Genomic DNA, 21410 nt, shown 5'->3' on the forward strand with positions numbered 1-21410 from the left:
TATCAACTGAGAATAAAGCCTATCCAGTATTATTTATGTAAGTGCTTCCACCAGAGAGGCAGATGCTGGGATACTTGTAGAAGCCTGGTTTTGTTTTCAGGCCAGAGTGTTGGCCCAGAGATGATGTGTGAGCATATGCTCAGCATGCTCAACCAGTGGTTATTCAGTCTCTCTGAGCTGCAGATAAGTATGCAGAAGTATCCAGTGTTCTCCTGGGATGGAATGAGAACAAATGCAAGATATTTTTAAGTCAAATTGCATTCTTGTTTTCCTACCAGCTAATCACATGTATTAGATGCTTGGTGAGTGTCTGCTGTCTGAAAAACAGATACAACATGGGCAAATGTCTGGCAGGAGCCAGATGGTTTGATTTTTGTCTTCATGTAGTGAGCAGAGAGGCTGTGGAATATGTGGTACTTGCAGGGAAAAATAAAAATTACTTCTCTATTCTGATCCATTACTAGACTATGCAGATTTAATAAAGAGCTTTTCTTGATTGCCAAGTTGTGGCTTCTTTTCACTTGCTTCATCCACCTACTTGTAATGCTTTGAAAATGACTATTCTGGGACACGTTCTCTTGCTTTCATCCTCAGTCAAAAAAGGGTTTTTTTTCCCCTCATGTTTTCTAACAGCTGGTTTTCATAAGTGTATTTGTGGATAAATCCTAATTTCCCCTGTGGTCTAGCTGGCTTTTCTGCACTGTTAATACTCCACCATAGAAAAAAAGTGATTCTGTACACACTTCATTCTTGGTGTGTTTTGTATGCCAGCAATTAAGTGTAGATTTTGAAGCTGAGTGGGTGATTAACTCTGAAAGTATAAATTCACTAACTTTGCATGTGTGTTTTACATGGGTTTCAGTATCTAACCAGTTCTTAAGAACAGTTCTGTTTTTATAGAGCAAAACGCGTCTGCTCTGCAGGAAAAAAACCCCACAAAATAGATTTCGAGTAACTTTATTTTAAATTTAATAATATGAATATTCAAATACCTATCAGTTCAGAACCAGAAATTTCCAGGAAGAAAAATATTCCTGGAATATGTGTTCCAAGGTAGGGTACTTTCGTGGCACAAACATGGAGTTTGTTTTGTTTGAGGTTTTGTAAAGTTATTGATTTGCTGTTCCTTTTTGTTTATAAAATGGAGCATCCTGCTGTTTTATTCTTTGAAGTAATGTAAAGATGGTTCTTGCACATAAGAATTATCAACGTTCTTCTGAGTACAGGGAACTGAAATGAAATACACGTTTTCACATATGTGGCAGTTACACACTGATGTGTGAAGACAATGAAAAGTTTATTTATATATGTACAATCTTGATCACATAAGTTTGAGTTTGTAAATAGTTTCCAGAAAGGCGGTAGAGAATATTTATAGGATTTTTTTCTGAGTGCCTATTCTAAGAGGGATCTGAGATGTATGAAAGGAAATGCGCATTTCTTAGGAAATAGCAAGTTTGAAGAATTACGGAATTGTTATTTCAAGTTACGCGCAAGTAACCTGAGACAGCGTCCCTGAAAGAGGTTTTAGTGTTCTCTTCCACGCTCTAGGATTGAAATGTGCTTGTTTTCTGGCTGCTGACAGATCAGGGCTTGGTAGAGTTGTCTGTGTGCGTTGTGTGTCAGAGCAGAGGGATTGACAGCCTTTGGAAGAGTGGGGTGAAACTCTCTGCTGCTCTCCAGCCTTCCTTCCAGCCAAGTAAAAGACTCGTGTTCCAATACTTGAGAGGAATGGAAAGAGCATTACTAAATATCAAATTATAGTTGAATGGCTGTAAGTAAAATACTTGATACTTCCTAATGCAGAATTTTTTGTTCGCTGTTTTTTGCTCATCCAAGCATGGATGAGAAACTTGAAAAAACTTAATCTTGTGAGAAACACATGAGTATGTTCTTGAAAAAAAGTACTGATGTATAAGGACTAGTTTCTGCTCTTTGTTTTTCTTACTTGTTTTTCTTTATAGAATAAAATATCTTTCTAGATCTATAATCTCCTTTAAGTGGCAAAGCCTAAGTAATTTTTTCCTTTTTCTAGCAGATACTCTGTGTGATTCAGTTTTGAAGTCAAATTCCTTCTATGATTAGTGGAGACATTTCTTGTCCTTTGTTTTGGTTGAAAGGAGTTAAGTAATGACACTTCCTAGAAACATAAGATAGAAGAGTTACCAAAAAAAAAAAGAGGGGGGCAATTTTCTTGACCTTTAGTGCATATTTTTTTTAAGTACCAGTTCAAAAGTCTGAATATCCCTGATGTCCTGAGAAGGCATAAATGTGTCAGTGAAAGAGATAGATCAAAGTAATTTGGTTTTTCAGAGTTGAAATAAATGTGATTTAAAGGAAAACTGTCAAGATACTTAGATCTTAAACTACTTCAGTGGGAACTTGATTTTTATTCTGTTAGAAGCTTGCATTTACACTGTTGATTCTAGAATAAATTAACCAAAAACTGTAGAAAAACTTCAAAGATCATTATTACAGTGCTCTGTAGGGAATATTAATCCATTTATTGTTTATCTCTTGCCTTGGAGGAATTCCACGTAGAAACTTCTATTCAATTATCTTGTGCAATGTGCACTGCTCTTACCTGCTTCTTGAATGTACCTCTGCTTAAATGATTGACTGCAGATTGATGCAAAGTTATACTGGTTTGTGAGGGAAAGTGGTGTGGCAAAAGAACAGAATTTTCTTTGAAACTATATGGAGGAAATTGCCTTGCAGTGATATGAGATGTGCCTCATAAACTGCCTTGAAATGCACACTGACCCTTTTCCTGCTATTGAGTGGAAACTTGGGTAGATACTTCTCAAATAAAAAGCAATCTGGAAATGGATTAAACCTGAATAATTATTCACTGATGGAAATGTAGATATAGGAGCCTCCCGGGGATATTCTGTATGCACCCAGAAGTTCCTGAATGTACAGAAGCTAATATAAATATTACCTCAGCCTTGCCTGGTAATCTTTTCTCAATCTGGGCTTTGCTTAAAACCCAATTTCTGATAGTCTATAGGCACTGACTATAATAACATGCAGGACAGTGGGTGTGATTTCTGTTTCAGAACATTTTTTTTTTAACCCTGGCATACTAATCAGATTCTGCAGAGCTCTCTGCTGTATTTTGTTAGTTATTGCAGCAGGTTAAAAATTAAAAGGAAGGGCCAGTGAAAAATAATTTAATCAGCAGTACTTTGTGCAGACTCAGTACTGAGTGTGGTTTGTCAGGGCTTTGTAGTAAGAACACCAATATGAAGTGAAGAAGGATTCGGTGTTTATCTAATATTCTATTAAGATGAGAGATTTCTAGACCTTTTCCAGGAGACATTTTTTAAGACTTAGCATTTTTGTAGTACTTATGTTTTTTCTGTTCTCACGTGGCTGTGTGACATGGACTGGACAGCAGGTTAGATTTGAGCAAAATAAATATACACAGCCTAAAATATGCAAGATTTTGCAATCGATGTAATGAAGTTAAACTGCTGGAAAATGTGGGAGGTTTATTTTCTTAGATTGGTCTTACCTTCATGAACTCTAGATTAATATTGGATCTTTTTTTAAACACCCTACTATTAAAATACAGGCTATAATTGTTTTCATTAATAGCTAAGTGTCTTTCTAGGCAATATTTATTCCTCATCCAGTAATCTTTGTTTCTTTTATTTAGGCTTTTTAGACAGTGTTTTAAGCCCCATTTTCCAGCATGGGGGTGCATGGGTGTATTAGGCAAAATAAAAGACTACCTGAAGCAGGTATTGATCCAAAAAGCACCTGATATGCTTGGTTTTTGTAGTGACTGCTATAATTGAGTTAATTTGGGGACAATGAAACTTAGACTTCTGGATTTACAGATGACCACTCAGAGCCTAAGTCAGGGCTCTTGCTCAGCAAAGCATTAATATTTGTGATTATATACTTTCTTCTGCTAATTCAACAAATTAATGGAGGGTGTTTGCAGAAATCTCAAAGACTTCACTTCCTTTGTGAGGAGATAATTACTTTTTGTCATGAATAAAGATCTGCAGTCACTGGCAAACTCAGGTGACTGTAAATGGCTGCACAAATGGCTGAAACAAAACATGGAATAGTCAGGGTTGTCCATTTAGTGCTTTACTGCTGATTGAAGGTCAAGAGCTGATGGACACAGCCCCATCTCTCACATGTGCAGGGCTCCTTCCACGTATGATTTATGCATTTGGGGTGACCCAAGAGCTGCATTTGGGTTCCTGCAGTCTGCCACACCGATGTGACAGCACAAAACTTGTGTCGTCCTGCATCAGCAGACATCCAAGAAATCTTTTTATTTCATAGTAAAAGATGCTCTGAGGAGAAGAGTGTTCTTTGTTGTCTTGTTGCACAGTTACAATATCGTATGCGGAGTAGATGGTTGTACAATAAGGAGGATCTAAGAAAAGTCTGAGTTATTTGAAATGTGTTGCCACAGGGCAAAGCAGGGGTGGGATATGGTTAAAAAAACATCCAGCAAAGGAAGCTGGAACACATTTATATTGCATTCTTTGCTTCCAGAGTAGCTTTCTTTATTGGATTCCTTATGTATAAGTAACAAAGATTCATGAATAGTTTATTTGAATTTGATTTTTCCTGATCTATGCATGAGTTTATTAGCTTTAGGCAGGTGCATAAAGATTCAAGGCTGTTTTATTCTGAAATTCGGCTCCTAGTACTACATCAAATTTTGTTTCCTTTTAACTAGCAGAGGTTGTTAGAGAGCTGTAGCTGCTCACATCTGTAATTCATGTCTGTTCCAGACGTGTCAGCTGTTGGACTTCAGTGGACCTGAGGTCAGACTTGATGCAAATTTGCTACTTCTTTAAGAGAATTAATTTGGTGGAAAGAAATGCATGGAAGGACTTGAGCATTTTGCAGTGTTGTGTTGAGAAATTCAGCCTTGACTAATACAACTCAGTTGTGGTTTTTTTTGTTTTGTATTGTCCCTCCATCACATGATATGCTTTGACTGGCACGAGTGGTCACTAAGGGAGCTAAATTAGTGTTAATCAGCTTATGGAACAAGTCCAGTTTGGGAGGTGAATGAATAAATGTAAAGCCCAAAGCACCAAATAACTCTGCTTAAAGAGTAACTTACACTAGCATATTTATATATTGCTGAAATACCTATTCTTCAATCTAGTTCCAAGTTATTTGTGAAAAAAAAAAAAATCATTAGGATCAGAATTTTATTGGAGTGGAAGCTCTATAGCTCTGCAAACTCTGTATGGTGAGAGCATCTCCAAGAAGTGAAGCAGGATGGATGTTGGGCAGGCGGATTCCTTACCTGCTTCAGCTTCCCAGGAGGCTGCTGGATGCCCTGAGGCTGGAGCTCCTTGTGCTCTTCGCTGATTTGGTGGTGTTACTGGATGTGTTAATGGAGCAGCAGATGTTAAAAGCGACTTTCCATGGCTTGTAAGCCAGGAATCACAGAACTAGGAGCTCTGTCAAAGCTGGGAATAGGCTCTTGGGGAGCTCCTGAGCATTATCTGTTTTTCTCTGGACTGTGGGGCTGCTGGAAATGTAGTCATGAACTGAAGGGAAATTGTCTCACTTGAAGACTTGTATTTAGGGTGTGTTTTTTAATTCTCGTTTTGTTGTTTTCATTGTTAATTTTAACTTAAATATTTTCTGTCCAGAAGGAAAATGCCTAGAATATGAATATCTGAGCACAAATGGGACTTGGTTGCTGTTAAAATACAGCCACACTTTTCCCCTGTATAGTTTTGGCCAATGCTACTTTTCTCTCCTGTGCTTTCAGTTTTCTGCCTATAAAATGAGTGATGTTACTCTGTCTTTCTAAAATGCAGTTTCAGAAAATGCAATAAAAAGCAGTGGATTAGATCTGAGTTAATAGTTTTGTACAGTCATATGACTTTAGAAACCTTACTATGTCACTCTAGTTATCAGCCAAAATTTTAATCTCCTTGACTGAATGATGAAGCTTGTTTTCAGTGGCAATCTTGCAATGTATTTAATTCTTTACACACTTGCTCGGATAATAAATACTTGAAAATACATGAAAATTTAAAAAGAGAAAGGCAAGATAAATAAATGTGAGGCTATTTCTCTGTGCACCCAGGTCAATGATTACTTCTTCCATGCTGAATATGCATGGCTTGAGTAGGAAGGCTAAAAATGGATAATGAGGAAGGCAATGGCATGTTTTGTCAGACTGTTTTAATACCTTTTGGGCTGTATCCAGTAGTAAAAACCTCGTAGTGTCTCCAGCTTTGTTGGAACTGTGGTTTCTGATGGATGATGATGTCTTGTGTGGTGACTGATGCTGATGGTGTGCAGCCTTTAATCTGTTCTTCGACTTCCCCTCGCCGTTACCTCCTTGCACAAACTCTGACTAGGAGAGTAGCAATAGAAAAATCTTTTCTGATAATGAGGGAAGCGCTGCAAATATTCACAATGTGTCATGTACAATTCCTTGATCAGAGTTGCTGGGGGGACAGGTATTTTTAGTCAGAGAATTGTCACAAAATGGATCTTCTGGCAGGAGGATGCGTTTGGTTCACCACCAAAGGCAGAACAACTTAATTGATAGCACAGTTCTGGATCTGTTTATGTTCACTCAGATATTTGTATTCTGGACATTTTCCTTGTGAACAGATGATATTTGGAGTGAAAAAGGAAAAAAACCCAACTCCATAGACACTTAAGAAATAGGAAGTGTTGTTCCAGGATGATCACCGGGAGGAGCTGTTCATTACAGTTTTTATGCATTAAATCAGTGGCAAGGAAATGATGAGAGAGTGGGAAGGTGATGTGGAGGCAAAGAAACTTAGTCATGAGTGGGGAATACTCTTAGTAGAAAGGGATCAGTGTTTTTTTTTAAAAAATAAAACTGAAAGATCATTGACCTCAAGTGAAAATGCTAATTCACTAAGATTTTGATCTTCTATTGTATATTAACTATTAAAACAGAAGTGTAGTTGGGCCACATGGTTCCTGATGGGAAAGCACTGAACAGGCAGCAGTTGCCCAGCTGGCCATAAATGCACTGGAGAACCCATGAGTTCCAAATGAGGGGAGAGCTGTCCCTGCCATTGGAATACTGACAGGATCTTTGTCAGTAATCCTGTTACAGAGGTAACCCACCTCACAGAGACAATTTGTGTTTGAATCCTGACATGATTGAATGAAAGGGGAAAAATCTTTGTAAAAATTCTCCACCACTATCTCCATAATCTCTACTTGAGTGAGCATCAGCCAAGTGAGAAAATGAAAAATTATAACCTGCCAAGCATCACTGGCAGACTGAAATGAAAAAATTGCAAGTTAATAACAGTGATGCCTCCAAAAAATTTGCTGGCCAATTTAACATTGCTTTATCCAAGGTCACATCTTGCAACTGATTATTTTTAGCAATTTGCAGATGAGGATTTTCTACTTTTCTTATGGGAAGTGAAGATCAGGGAAACACCGGGCACGGTTTTAAAACTCAGAGTTATCAATCTCTTCATATCAAAAGTCTTCATATTAGTCTATTCATATCTTCCTGTCAAAAGTAAGTCATGTTCCCTGCTTGTTTGCTTAAGACTGGGCACAGAATTTTTTTCCACTGTAATGAAATGGGACATTTATGCTATACTCTGTGACAGTGATGAAGTCACTCATGAAAACTCACAGTGGAGTGAGGTGGGTGACAGAATTGAAAACAGGAAAAATTAGATCTTGCCCGAGTTTGTTCTGGAGGACTCTTGTTAATGTGATAATTTTTATGTAATAGTGTTAAAAGAGGTTATGCTGCCTGTTTTTGAGGTTTAAGTATTGTGAACCTATTGCAAGCAAGTAGACAAAACTTTATGTAAGCTGTGTCCTGTGAAATGACCAGGACATGTTACTGGAGTCTCAAGTGTGAAAACCAGTAGTGAACTGTAGCAGCATTTCATTTCCTCCAGTACAGTTTTCCTCCAGTAAAATCACAGTCATCTTAATATTGCAGCTAAACCTTGGTACTGTCACGTATTTAAATTAGACCAGTCTTTGACTTGTATCGTTGTCTTTGGAATGTATCATTGGAGTGTGGAAATTCCTGCCCTAGGCTTGCAGTGCAAGGGGAAACCCTCTGTTGTTTTCATGTGGTTCTGTGGTCTTTTTAATGAAGGATATGCAAAATCCTGATCTGCTGAGTGTACACAGCAGTTCTAGGGGATTTTGTGGTCTGGTGGTTCTGAAATCTTGGCTGTGGGTAATTGTTTATCAGCCACTTGGTGGTTGCAGGGCAGAAAAGGCTGCAGCACTTCTGGCCAACGTGGAAAGTGAACAATTCTTGTTGGAAGATTGATGGACCACCATTTTCCTAACTGCCTTTTTAACCATAAAAAAGTCTTACCTGTCATTAAAACAATAAAATTACTTGAGCAGCTCCACTCAAGGGCTCCCCAAAAGCATTCGTTTTTGTTCTGTCTGTGTGAGCTGTGTAAGTTTGGAGCTGTTCCGTGTTGAGAGAGGATTAACATGCTCAAGGTACCACTGGTGTTTGTTAATGATCTCCATGGTCAGAAGCCTGGGTGAAGCCTCCAGAACCAAGCTTGCTGAGCATATGCACAGCAGAAACAGGAGCTGAATTCCCAGCTCTCTGTGGAAGTTTCCTATTAGATCACTCATGTCCTGCCAGCCTTCTGAGATCTGACAAGATCGCAGCTTGAGCTGTTTAATTTTTCGTGCTGTCATGCGATGCATCATAGTGAGTTAGCTCAATAGCCCTAATCTAATGCTTGCTGCAATGAAGCTGGGAATGTATCCATCAATACTTATTTCAGTAAGCAAAGCAAAATGAAATATTTTTTGACAACTTCTGTCCATTTCATTATCTCCTTTTTAATCACAAAACTGTCTCATGAAGTTTTCATACTTCCTTAAACTTTGTAGCCTGTCTGCTTTCATATACATCAGGCTGATGCCAGCATCTCTCTCTCCTCCCAAACAAGATTCCATCCATGCATTAAGTTAATCTGTTGCATTCCTGCAGCAGAAGGAAGCTGATTCTTTCCTGATGTGTCCAGGCACCTCTTGACTTAGGAGCAAACATTTCAGGGAGTAGAAGACTTCAAACTTGATGTTTCATTGCGGGTTTTTTTTGTTTGGTGTTTTTTTTTTTTTTCTCCTTCAAACGTAGTCTTGCTTTAAGATATTTGCAATGCAAGCAAAATTGGGAAGCTTTAGTATTGGCATTCTCTATCATCACTCAGATCACTCTGTTTTACCAGACTCTAACAGAGTGTGCTTTATCCCAGGCCAGACAGAGCTGCAGTTTCTGGATTATGCTCATGTTCAAAGTGGAATTTCCTCACGGAACTCTGATATTTCCTCACTTATATTAAGGCTACTTTTATATTTCTGCTCAAAAGTGTGTCTGTGTGTAATCTCTGTAAGTATACATACCCTTTCCACCATTTTTAGAGTGGTACAGTGGAGATTAAATTCCTCCCCTTTTTCTCTAAAACAGTTTTCTAGGGTAATAGCTTTCTTTTAATGTTGCAGACATTAAGGGAGAAACAAATAGGTAAGAAGAAAAAACAAAGAGCAGAGAAGATAAATACATACAGCTAGGCATGAATTTTTCTTCACACCTTCTGGGACAGAACTGGATGTTGTCCCTTTATTTGCAGCACCAGTGTTGGTTTAGGTGCTCTGTTCTGCATCTGCTCCATGGGAATGAATTGTCAGGGCATAACTTTGTTCTTCCCTGCATACAACCAGCCCTAGGGGGATGTGTGGCCCTCTGGATGGAGGAGAGAGCATCCAAAGCTTGTGACATGCAGTTGTCAAATTGCAGTTGTTTGCCGGCTAAGAGAGGTGCAGCAAGCTGTTCTCAAAATCAGGCCATTTTTCCCTTGCTCTTGTGAAAAGATAGAGCTTGCCTCTCTCATTTTTGCTTTTCAGCTTAATGCTTTTGGGCTGTCTCCAGCCAAATGCTGATAATAGGCTCTATAAAGGAACTTCCGTGCAATGATTCTTTCCGCAAAGAAATTGCACGTAGCAAAAGTGGAACTGACCAAGAGAAAGGCAAGGTTAAAGCAAGCATTTAGACCTTTTCTTTTTAAAGAGCTCGTCAGAGTAGATTAAAGCCACTTGAACACACATTAACAATTTAAAATAGAATGACAAAGCTGCGCTTCTTTCCTGCAAAAATCCTCTAGAATATTGTAGATCTATTAATGAACACTTCTTTTAAAGTCTTTTTCCTGTGGCAGGTATTTATGAATGAGCTTGACTTGTAATTGTGCAAGAAATGAAGATTGTTCATTTTAATTGACCTTCCTGACCTTAAAATAAGTGTAAATACTTGCAGACCACTGCATTTTGTTTTCTTCTGAAAACATTTTAAGGTAGTGCACTTTGTTTTCATACTTTGGGAAGTATTTTTCTGGTGGGTCTGTTTCTTTCAGAGGCTCACCGTGAAACGATGGCAGAGATTTAAAATAGATACCCCCTTTGAAGCTTGTGTGCTGATTATTAAAGTGTGTGGAAGGGAGTTCTCTGACCCATTACAAAATAATTCTTTTGCCAGCACAGAGCATAATGCATTCTGATGACACTCATAATTGCAGTACTTCCAGAGTAATTACCCTGGTAGTTCATTTTCATGTTGTTGGAATTCATATTTGCGTGTTATGTTTAATTGAAAACTGCATGCTTTGATCTGTGCACGTGTGGAAATACTCATTGGGTTTACCTTGACAGCTAATGTGTATTTACTTCGCAGGTAAGCAAACATTTGGGTGTCTTACAGGCATTTTTATCTCACTTGGGTGTGATGCTGCATCCCTGTGCAGCTGCGTTTTTCCACATTACAGCCAGCCCACGTAGTGCTGGATACTGGATGCTCAGGTGTTTATCCAGCATATCAGGTTCCAGAGTTTTGAATTGAATTTTGAATTTTCTGGTGCCAGAAACCAGTTTGTATTCAGATTTTGGCCACTGTCCTCAGATTCATTTGCTGATGTTGCCTCTCTTTATTTACATGTTAGCTGTTTTTACCAGCTGAAGTTCTTCCAGAGAAAAAGGAAATGAGTCTCCCAACTTGGATTTTTTGCCACTCCTCACTCTGAGCTGTGATGGAACTCACTCTTCCTTTTGGCAAAGAGATGCTTGAACTTTTTGTGTGTAGCTGAAAGCAGCTGGTTATGAAGTGGTAAAACTTAAAGAAGGAAGGACATCTATGGACAGGATGAAGAGTGAAGATAATGTGGTAGTGCTTTGATGCAGAATGGAAGGCAGATTTGGGAGTAGACCTAAATGAATAAATAAAACAGACTAAAAAGTTCAAACAGTGATGTCTGTGTGGGTGTGCTTTGCCTGTCAGGTTTGTAAGTTAAAAGTAAACACAGCTTTCCCCCGTAATGGACTAGAAAGTCTTTTTAATAGAGTTCATATTGTATTTTGAGGTTAAATTACCCCAATAAAAATAATTCGTCTGTGTGCTTTCTGGATATGAAGTTTAATCAGACTGTCTTGGAAAGAAGCCTGGGACTAATATGAGTATTCTCTTGAAGTGATGTCTGCTCATTTTCACAAGAGGAGTAGAGGTCATTCCCCTGTTGGATAGGATAGAGCTTCCTAAAGCATGTTGGCAACACTAGATTTTTCTGCATTTCTTTACAATGGTGATGTTAAGGTTAAATTTAAACTCAGAGGTAAAAATAGTATCTGGAGTGTAAGAATTTTGCTAAATTGGCAGTTGTTATTCACTGATGATAAGTCAAAATTGGGCTGGTTGTGGAAGAATTCTTAGTGGAAATCAGTGTGGAAACCAGTGTTATCATCTGACCTTGGTCTTCCCCTATTTTTTTAATCTTTTAAAAGCCTTTTGCTTGACAGCTCTTGCAATGGTATAAAGGAGTGAAGATTTTCTTGTATCTTTCAGCAGATCTGGGGACTGGAGTGGAACTGCAGCTTGTACATCCAGTGGTGGTCACTGGGTAGGGGCTGGTTTTGGTTATTACCAAGCTGGGTGGCAATCATTGACCGGGTAGAACACTGAACTACCCAGTCATCCAAACCTGTTGACGTCCATCTTTTTAGGGTGTAAATATTTTAAAGGCAGTGTTTCTTACAGCAGTGCATTCTGGGGGCTTTTTGTGTGCTCAGCATAGAAGTGCATGTGACCTTGGTTTAGTAAAAGTACAAGAACAAATTCCGTTGAATAAAAGCACATCTGAAAAGTTAAACAAAAAAAAAAATCCTTTTCTACAGATTAAGCCTGGTGCTTTTCTCCTCCCTTTTGAACATTTAAACACACTCTTTACATGATGCTTAAGCTTTTAAGTCAAAGTTATGAGGTGCTTTAGCCAGGCTTGAGCCTGAGAACAAGACCCAAACCAGGACAATAACAAAATGACACAAAGATTGACTCCACCGTGCTTGCTGGATGAAGTGAAAACTGCTGAAATATAAATCCTATATCCTGGGATTTCACTGCCTGCTGGAACTAATCTCATTAACTTAAAACCACCTGAGGCTTAAGAGACATATACACTGCTGTGAGAAATTATATTTATCTCATCCTAGGGGGAAATCCTTTCCCTCCCCCAGCGTACCTTACTTTTGACTTTGTCATTCTTGAATTACCAGGTCATTTCTCCCCCATGGGAAAGTCGTCATAGCTCACAGCTATGCAATTACTGTATCTGAAGTTCACTGCTGTATGAATGCTGAGATCACTGTTCGAGGGTTTTCTTCTTAAATAATTTCCTAGAGAAAACAAAGACTGGAGAAATAATAGGTTAGCAGTTTACTTAAATAAAGTTCCTCCAGAGCTACAGGAAAAGATTCCAGGACTAAAAACACAGTGTAAGGCAAACAGCTTACTGAAAGCATTAAGGTGTTTATTGCCTTTGTAAACCAAACACTGAGTTGTCTTTAACCATTAAAGTTTAAGAGATTGCTGGCCTCTGATAAGTGGTAATTGGATGCAGAAATTCCCAGCGCAGGGCTGTAGTTTGAAATCCCTTGAGTGTCCCCAGGGAGAGTTCTGGAGTTGAGTGGTTGATTGCTGCACTCCAGTTTGGATTGAGACTAGATCTCCAATCTGCATTCTGTATTAAACCCAGCCAGTGGAAACATCCTGTTTGACAGAATGGGAGGATTTTGGATCAGGCCTTTACTGATGGTCTTATTGGACTTTGCAACAAGGCAAAACGACCTTGTTCAACTGTCTTTCAATGTGTGTCTACTTCTGAAAAAAACGAATAAATCAAAGTTGGGTTATCCGTTTAACAGCTCAAATCTGAAATGATATTAAGAAAAAAATGTAACGTGAAAACAGAGTGGACTCTGAAAACAAAATCCTGAAGGCCTGGTCTCTGAGATGGAGTGCAGAAAGCCTTGGGTAGTGGAAGCTTTTTGTGATGAGTGGAGAAGAGTGAGGAAGAGTGAAGCTTTTTGGGTGCTGCTCCCAGGAGGGAGCCTCTGGAGTAGGGAGTTTGTGTCGCGGAGGTGGAAGTTGCTGTCAGTGAAATGGAGGTGCCAGCCTCTGTGACTAAGAGAAATGACCACTGAGCCAAACTACACCTCATTTTTGTAAAACCCAGCTCAAAAGGTGATTTGTGGATTTGAATGATGGGTCTGTCAAAATTCACTGTTTACAGTGGTTTATTGGCCCTAAGTGACCATTTCCCAACCAGCCATTTGAGTTGTTCTGTGTTGATAGTGTGTGTAGGGACAACAGTAGATGCAGTTGCAATTGCAGACCAATTACAGTAATTAAAAATGATAATACAAGGCTCTGTTTCTCTTTCATCTGCATGGGATGAAAGTGGTCTGGTCTGTTGATGGAAATGCCCCATTAATCCTCTGTTAATGCCCCGTATTTAAGGGCCTACAATGAAGTGTGTATGAGCAAACAGTGAAGTTCATTAATGTCTCTGCATTAGGAGTCCATGTAATTATGGTGCTAATTATATGTTGTTGTGATCTTGTCTAGATGTAAGTGAATTTGGTCAAGTGTTTTTGTTCAATTTTGTCGAGTAATGAATAAATCAGTGAAGTTACAAATGGCTGCTGCTATTGTGTTGTTAAGAATAGAGTCTGTAGGGGTGAATGGTTGCTGAACTCCAGTGTACATTCCCTTTCCAGTCCTGCATAAATGAGTACAGCATATTCCAGTTTATTTAGTGATGGACAGGCTGTTAGTTCTTAAAATAGCTAAGGAATAGGAACCTGACACCCTGAATGATTTATGTGTTTTCTTTGTAAGCTTGTTTCTGTTTTGTAACCTTTAAAATGTGGGTTTTATGAGTGATATCATTAAAATTTATACTCCCTCTAGTATGTGATGTTAGTCATTATTGCTCTGCTGTGCCTCCAGATCACCTGTCTGAATTATAAAGCAACCTTCCTTGGAGCTAAATAGTAATTTTTTTCCCAAATGTGTGCTGACTTCATTATTTTTCATTGGTACTCCCTTACCAGAGCAGAGGCCAGATTCTGGCCTTTCCTACTTTCCATCCAAGTGGGAAAGGTTACTCGGAGTAACTGTTTATTTCTAGGAATGAAATATGAGGGGTTATTTAACTTAAGAGATCTGATATCAATCAGAAGAAACTTCCAGAGGATTTGTTTTGAAGTGTACTCTATATTTTCTTCTTTGTTAACTGAGATTGATATGCTTGGGAGGTGATTTAATGTTGTGCTAGACTTTGTTACGCTAATTTAAAAGATTTTCAGAAAAGAGTGAATCTCAGAGGAAAAAAATGCTGATACTGAAAGTGAATCACAGTCCTTGATTCCATCAGTTGAGACTCTCAAAGATCTTATACACCAGGAAAAATTTTGTAAAAGGTTTCAAAGTTATGCCTTTAGTCTACAGCCTCAATTTGAAAGTGGCAGAAAGGTTTCTTCTGGAAGCCTCTGCAATACTCTCAAAAAGTTTTGGGTGATTTTTTAAACCAATTAATCCAGTGAAAAAGGAAAGTTTTGCTGAGCCATGGATTACTCCCCTGGTTCGCTGAAGGCTGTCAAGCAAACTGCTCTGTAACTCATGAAAATCAGCCATCTCTATTCTTTCAGGAAATAAATGATCTTTATTCAATGTTTGTTGTATATTGTCTAGCAGATTATGGTATAGAGTAATTATTGAGAACTTTCCAATGTGACTGACTGGTCAGCTTTTATCCAGAGGTGAGATGGAATTGTTTTCTGATCAGTATGGCTGCAGATATTTTAGTTTTTCCGAATCAGGCCTGTTAGCCTAGAATCAGATCGAGTCCAAGCATTATCCCAGCACTTCCCAGCCCTCCAGCAGCCCATGTTCCCCAGTGCCACTTCTTGTAAATACCTCTAGCCATGGGGATTCAGTCATTTCCTTGGGCACCCCTGCCAGGGTGTGGCACACCTTTCCATGAGGGAATTTACCCTAATAGGCAGCCTAAAACTTGTCCTGGCACAGCTTGTGGCAGTTTCCTCTTGTCCTTTTGCTTGTGACTTGGGACACCAACCCCAATGGCCCCAGATTCTTTCAGGTGGTTGTAGAGAGGGATGAGGTTCTTTTTCTCCTGGTTGAACACCCTCAACTCTCTCAGCTGCTGCTCAAAAGACTTGTTCTCTTGTGCCTTCACCAGCTTCATCTTTCAGAAGATGTTAGAGCATGGAAAAGAGTTGGGTTCCAGGCTTCTTGTAGCAATGCTTGTATGTGTTGGGGTTTTTTTTGTGTATGTGTTTATGTTTTTCTTACATAACCTTATCATTGTAATACAAATGATTTACTGATGTTAGCAGAGGATAAAATACTAATTTCAGTGTAGCCTGAAGCTACCTTGATATATTCAATGCTGTCATCTAGTTTCATTGAAAGATATGTGATATTGCACTAAAAAACGAGTTTGAACAACAACAAAAAATGTTATTGTTGGAAAACATAAGGATGGAATATGTCAGATAAGAGTTATGTCAGAATAAGTGCACTCAAGCACTGGATCCTCAAGCCAGTGGCCTTTTTCTGAAATAGGTGGTATAATGTTTCCTTGTTGTTACAGTTATTAAAATTCCTTGTCTGCTTCTGTTCCCAGAATGATTATTCTCTCGATATTTGCAAGGCGAGTTCTCTGTCATGTTACAGATTTCCCTATTTATTTTCGTTAGATAGAAAATGTGAGCATCAAAGGTTCCTGAATTGAACCCTTCCAGCAGCATAATTCCTAGAGCTGGAAGGAAAGCTCTGTGAGTTTGAAATCCTAATATCAGCTGAGGTCTGTTTCAAGATCCTTGTCCTCACCATGTACACTGCAACTGGACTTTGATTAAAGTAACGCTATCAGGCTGAAGTTTAATTTGCTGTATGCTCCTTATATGTATTTTAAATTGTGACTGGACTCTGTACATAAACGTCAGTGAGATGGTGAAGGAGGTGGAAAGAAGAGCTATGATGGTGATTAGAGGAGGCTGAGTTGAGTTTTTCATGGGATTAATGCCTTCCAAATTGGAGGATGTAAGATTGAAAGTGAAGGGCACACTCCTTGTTGAGGGACAGTGGTGGAGTGATCCTAATTCAGAATCTCATTAAAGCAACTGTCAGGATTCCTCTATTTTACCATCACCTCCCCTATTCTATAAGAGTCGGCTGTCGTTTGGAGTGAGCATACTGCCAAAGAGGCATTTACAAATAAATGAAAAATGTCACAATTGATTTTGCTCCTTTCAGAGGACTCCGTGTCAGCTTTGTCACAAACCCTTTGTTATTCTCTCTTTCAGATCTCTTGTCTGGACTTTGGAAATAACTTTGGTTCTTGGATTCCTTCTGTTGACCCGGGGTAAGGTCCCTGGACTATGACTTTTTATTAACATTTGTGCAACAGTTAAATAACATTGACTTTTCAGTGCCTATGAAGGATGAAATGCTAGTTCTTACCAATTACCTTATGAGTGTGTATAGAAGTTGCATAATACAACTTGAAATAATACATCCACGCTTGAAAATACCACTAAAAACCAGATTTATTTTGTAGTTTTTCCTACAGAAGTATTTGCACATTATGGTAATTACTTTGCAAAGTGTTGTGTGCCATGGTAGTAGCCACATAAAATATGAATAGTGGTTTTATTTGTTTCTAAAGAATATGTACTCCTAAGGTTGATAGTGTTCTTTTCCTCCATATTTATAATTTCTCACTCATTCACTGTTTGTTAAATGGTTATAGTGCATTTTCCTGCTTGTGAGGAGATCAGAATGTTGTTTTTCTTACATATTTGCTGGCTGGGTAAGTGAACTTGCTGTGCAATATCTGTCTACCCCTTTTAATGCAAAAGCGTTACCATAAGATTGGATATCTCTTGAAATGTCATTATAAGAAATACTTGAGATGGTTTAGATATAAAGTATCTAAACTACAATTACATCTAACAAAACTGGTTTAGTTATTTTTTCCTTGAGCTTCAGTTTTTGAGATTGCAATCAAAAATACAATGTGTTACTAAAATTGCTGTGAAAGAAACTTCATTAACGTCCAGAAAATACCTGTGATCCTTTAAACAGGAGTTGAAGATTCCTGAAGACAGACCTAATGCTACGTTTAAAAGTAATTTTTGTCCTTGCTGCATTTTCTGTGATGTCCAGGGAGTGTAACCTGCAAATAAGTAATAGGACAAGAGATTACCACTTTCCACTAACTTTAACAAAACCCCTCAGACCATATAGAAAGAATTGGTTTGTGATGGTTTTGTATTTCTAAAGGGATTCCTCAACAGCAGTTGACACATATTTTGCAATCTGGCAAACAGCCAAAAATACCTCTTTCAATGCATGATTTTTCATAGCATATGAAAAAAAGCTTGCTGTGTTTTATCACTATTGCTATTACCAGATTTTTAAAAACAAGAGAACTGAAGAAAATCTCTTTGCTATCACTTTTGTACTCTGGAAACTCCGGAAGATGGGGAAGAATTGGATTCCATAAGGAAAACAAAAGAATTTATGGTGTCACGTGCCCTGTGTTCAGGTTTTACTTCTTTTCCTCTTTCAGCTGGGGTTTTAATGTAGCTTGATGAGCTCTACGTTAGCACTGCAGAAGTCTGCTTGTGTCAGTGTATGTGTATTTGTCAGCTGTTTAAGCGTTTTGAATGCAGTATATTTCATACCTGGTTTTTGCTGTTCTGATATACATTTTGCTTGATTAAAGTGAAATGTGTTGAATTTATTCTAAAAGAAAAATTTAAATGAATACTTGAAATAAGGGTTGAATTTCCTGAAAGTTCAGACACTTTATTTTTCTTCTTTAAATGGGAAATCAAAATTTGTTAACTAGAACTTCCAAAGAACACCCTTAATTTGTACTTTGGACAGTTTTGTTTACATGGTAGTACAGAGTTTGTGGCAAAGCTCTCTAGGGCAATCTCTAGAACTGTATTTTCAGCAGTGGGCTGCCCAACCTTGCTGTTCTTCTATTTGTATTAGAAAAAAAAAATCTAAGATATGAATCTAGAAGGACAGAAAATTAGCTCTGGCAGTGTGGAAGATAATGACACAGTCTCAAGGAATGAATCAGACAGTTCAAGGCTGTTATATTTGTGTAATGAATTAATTAAGACTACTGTAAACAGAGATGGAAGGAAGGAAAACTAAGAGGAAAATAAAGAACTCATCATTATCAGCTTTATTCATTCCCCAAACTCCACCCTCCCGTTTGACTTAGTAAATTGTTTTGAGGTAAATCTGAATGGAAATCTGTAGCATTTCACATCCAAATGAGGCATGCACTTAGGAGTAGAGCAGTGCTGCAAAGGCCAATCCAGAACTCTCCCAAAACGCCTTGGAACAAAAATATTTAAATACGACTTGGCAGATCTGCAGAAGCGTAGACTTTCTCTCACCGAATTTTCACTCAGCCACATTTGATCATGTTACTGATGTTGATGTGTTCCAGCTTCTAAGAGCTGAGCATACTCTGATCCATGGTTGTGCAGATGCAAATATCTGTGCCCCAGCTGTTGGCATGTATGGGAATTAATTCCATATATTAGTGTGAATCATGAGATTGCTCTCGAGTGCTGGGTGTCCCTACAAGCAGTGGATGAAATGTCATGGCTGGCAGCATTGCCATGAGTTAGAAAATAACTTCAGTGGGAGATTATCTAAGATCTCCACCCAAAAAAAAAAAAAAAAAAAAAATTAATAAAATAAAGGAGAAATGTGTGAACACCACCACTGCTTATTCACTTCACTAAGGAACTTGCAGGTTGGGAATGAGCCTAGGAAGAGCCAAATACACAGAGTATTTGTTCCAATGAGAACCCTTTATGGAAGTGAACCAAGGGCAGTCCTGTGCTGTTCATACAGGTTTGCTCTAAGCATTTTTCAGCCAGGAGGAAGGGAAGTGAGTGAGAGCTGTATCTTTCTGCACTAGTTTCTTAAATTGCAAGTGAAAATGTTAAATCTATTGAAATTTAATTTCAGCTGATGGTGGCTGTCCCATTCCCCAATACCCCCCGAGTAATTAGACTTTGCTGTGCATGCTGACAGTTCAGTTCCTGGACCCAGAATATTCTTTAACCCTGTTTTCATACACAAATGTCTGTCTTCCTTTTTAACTGAATAAAGTGGCTGTATTTCTGAATCATGGAAGTGCTGGTCTCATTTCAACAGGACAAATCACAGACTCTCCCCAGTGTCCAAATACACGACTTTTTGTGGAATAAGACAGCTTTTCTGTATATGAAGAAAAAATGACTGATGAGGAGGATGAGGGAATTAAGGATCGTAACCTGGTTAAATAGGGAGAGATAAGGTTTGGAGGAGTTATTACTCATGAGTTTGCCAATGAAGTTATTACATTTTCACTTTTAGAAGATCTTCTTTAAAAATCCTGGAGGTCATTATTCCTAGTTGAAACCGGTTCAGGTTTTAGCACCTCCTCTGTTTTGCCCCATGTTATTTCTTAAATTAAATTCCATATTATCCCATTGACTTTAGAGAGGTCGCTCATGCAATAAATAAATTGTTCCTCACCCCTTTGTATCTGAGGCTCTGTTCTGTGCTGCTGCCCCATTTTAGCTGTTAAAAAACAGTTTTTTAAAAAATTGTTAAAAAATTGTTTTATGGAGCTGGTGTCCTCCTAAGTGTTTTGTGTTGTTGCTTTATAAATTGTAAGTGATGTAACAGAGCTCACAGCAGAAAGGACATGTGGAGAAGACAATGCTAACAAACAATTTGCCACTCCTCATTGCCGTGGCTGAACGAGTTGGTTTTAGGTAATTTGCTATTCAAACAGGAATAATGAGGTTAAATGTGTTTTACTCCTTTTCATTGTGGCACAATGGTCAAGCCCCCCCGAACCACTTAATTGAGGGGGTTGGACAGGGCAAAGAAAATTGCTAATCATGTGCTTAATTGATCATGCTCTCATGATTTCCTCTAGTTGTAACATATTAACGATGGTCTGCCATAAACCATCAGAAAACCACTAAGACTTTAGGGGAATATACCATGGAGCAGCTCAATGGTGAAATGGTTCAATTGCTGCCGACTCAGCAGAGCCAAGACAGAGGACGAAGCTCTCCTGCTGAACCCTGGAAACCTGAGTTTTTGGTTAAAACCTGACACGAAATGCATGTGGTGTGATCATTTCTGCATAGTCTATTTGGGGGAGCAGGGAAGTTCCTTTGACGATATATTCTGAGGTCATTATTTTAGCAAGAGCATCTTGGGAATGTTTTCAGCACAGAAAAACATTAGCAGGACCTAATGCATTTTGAGCTTTCTCTATGAAATTGTGGTATTTGCTTAAGCAACAAATAATGATAATTACAGCTGGGGTTGGTGGTTTGGGTTTTTCTTTTTTTTACATTTCCTAGAACAAAAGTGTTTGAAATCCTATTCAGAATTGGTTTCCAAGTTCATATGCCCGCGTACAGATTGGAATTACTGTAAGGAAAATCAATGAATTGCCATTATGTTAATAGTATTTGCTCTATTGTTAAGTATGTTCTTGGGCATTTTCAGAATCGTAGCTGTAATTTATGGGTGCTGATTACAATTCTTATGTGTCTTCTGTAGCTCTAGAAACAGATTTTGCAAGCTTGTCAGCAGTAACAGTGGTCTCCAGTAGAGTGATGGTTTTGCATAATGTTTTCATATAAAGGAAACAAATACAGCTTTCAATACCCCATCATCTGTTGGTAGGGGTATTCCCTTATTTTCTGCTGTTTTGGGGAAGGTTTTGGCTTAACGTTCTTGAATTAAGTACAATCATTAAGATTTTTAACATTTGTAAAAGCTCAACTCGCATGCAGGAGGTAGATTGTGACAGCTTGACATGCTGTACTAAAATGATACATAAGTGGAGCAATGTTTTCATCAACAGAAATGTGTTGCTGTTCAAAGTTGATTCTCTCTGTAGGGTGCCATAAAGTAATTAGAAGACCATAACTTGATCCTTCAATATTGCATTAATTCCTTAGAG

General features: G+C 38.4%; 1 long non-coding RNA gene across 1 annotated transcript in view; it reads left to right on the plus strand.

Moving 5' to 3' along the window:
• Positions 1 to 21410, plus strand: part of LOC136365367 (uncharacterized) — a 105981-nt gene that overhangs the window by 24623 nt on the left and 59948 nt on the right. Inside the window, exon 2 of the long non-coding RNA XR_010744353.1 lies at positions 16708 to 16766. This is a non-coding gene — a long non-coding RNA (uncharacterized lncRNA). The remainder of the gene's footprint in view (positions 1 to 16707; positions 16767 to 21410) is intronic.

The sequence above is a fragment of the Sylvia atricapilla genome, chromosome 10 (genome assembly GCF_009819655.1).
Source record: "Sylvia atricapilla isolate bSylAtr1 chromosome 10, bSylAtr1.pri, whole genome shotgun sequence".
Lineage (NCBI taxonomy): Eukaryota > Metazoa > Chordata > Aves > Passeriformes > Sylviidae > Sylvia > Sylvia atricapilla.